Source organism: Bos grunniens, chromosome 12 (genome assembly GCF_055505025.1).
Source record: "Bos grunniens cultivar Pamir isolate PY7600 chromosome 12, Bosgru_T2T1.0, whole genome shotgun sequence".
NCBI classification, from domain to species: Eukaryota; Metazoa; Chordata; class Mammalia; order Artiodactyla; family Bovidae; genus Bos; species Bos grunniens.
Window position 1 is genome coordinate 90,917,486 of NC_141176.1, and position 1,360 is coordinate 90,918,845.

Consider the following 1,360-nt stretch of genomic DNA (forward strand, 5'->3'; position numbering starts at 1 on the left):
GTGTTCTGTTCTTGTCAGACCCTGCTCATCGAAACAGGACTTTTGCAATGAGGGAAAGGATGAAGGCAGTGACCTACGAAAACAGCTTGGGAGAGAGGCCAGAGGTCAACAACGTGGCCTGCAAATGTTGAGGAAGAGCAGGAGGGCACCTTGTCGAAAATGTGCGGCCAGATGTGAGAGGGGAGCCAGGGCTTTCGTGTACATGTACACACGTGTGCGTGAGTGTGGATGTGCACACCTGCGCTTTGGGAGAGCACACAAGCACATGTGTGAGTGTGTGGTGTGTGTGAATGTGTGTGTGTGTTTACACCACAGAAGATGAGCCAGAAAACGCCCATTGATTCCAACCAAACTGGCCTGAACTTGGACGCCCTGGAATCGTATCAAACGCATCCCAAGAGAGATTGGAGAGGAAATGAACCAAAAGCTCTGTTTCCAGTTAGGATGGAATTAACTCCATAATTGAGTCTGGCAGGATGACTCTGCTAGCTAGGAATTTTGATAGATGGTGTCATGTGAGCTAAGCCAGGCTGAAGTTTCAACATAAACAACACACTCGTTCCCAGTTTCAGGGGAAGAGTTAAGTTTTAAACCGAGGATGTCTTCATTTCCCCTTTTTCTTCTCTTCCTCTTGAATTTAGCAGTAATATACCTTCATAAGACAAGTGAGGGCTTCTCTGTGGATCCTCCCAAGGTGACAATGGACACAGGAGGATGTTGCACATGAGAAGATGTTGTTCATTTGCTCAGTTGTGGACGACTCTTTGTGACCAGGTGGGCTATCACATGACAGGCTTCCCTGTCCTTCACCATCTCCTGGAGCTCACTCAAACTCATGTCCATTGAGTCGGTGATGCCATCCAACCATCTCGTCCTCTGCCATCCCCTTCTCCTCCTGCATTCAATCCTTCCCAGCGTCAATGTCTTTCCCAATGAGTCAGCTCTTAGCATCAGGTGGCCAAAGTATTGGAGCTTCAACATCAGTCCTTCCAATGACTATTCAGGATTGATTTCCTTTAAGATTGATTGGTTTGATCTCCCTGCTATCCAAGGGACTCTCAAGAGTCTTCTCCAGCATCACGATTGGAAAGCATCAGTTCTTTGGCACTCAGCCTTTTTTATGCTCCAGCTCTCACACCGTACATGACCGATGGAGAAACCACAGCTCTGACCAGAGTGAATGGATGAGGGGAGCCCGCCCTGGAGCCAGTGCAGGGAGTCACGGCAGGGTTATCTGAGCGTCACCAGTGCCCACCCTCACCAGCCTTCCAGGCAGCTGTCTCCAAGATCCACGTGCAAATTCCCTGCCTGCCTGCAGCCTGGATGCCCTTGACTCCCAGGTTGGTTCCCAAGAGGAGGT